We start from the raw sequence: 247 nt of genomic DNA, 5'->3' as shown, positions 1-247 counted from the left end.
AACACACACACATGCACAATAACTGCCAGTACAAAAGAATAATAGCTCAAACCACTGCTGGAGGGCCGTGCATTAAACTTTTGGTTATATCCTTCCCTGGGATTCTGAACATGGCCGAGCAATGGCTGAAAGACCTCCTCCCATAACATGTTCAGCAGCTGAGCGATGACCTTGGGTGATGTCCTTTAGACTTGCCTAGGATGATGCACGAGCGGAGCGGATGGAGGGACGCAGTTATGGAAATCCT

Source organism: Penaeus monodon, chromosome 34 (assembly GCF_015228065.2).
Source record: "Penaeus monodon isolate SGIC_2016 chromosome 34, NSTDA_Pmon_1, whole genome shotgun sequence".
Classification (NCBI taxonomy): Eukaryota; Metazoa; Arthropoda; class Malacostraca; order Decapoda; family Penaeidae; genus Penaeus; species Penaeus monodon.
This window is presented reverse-complemented; position numbering follows the sequence as displayed.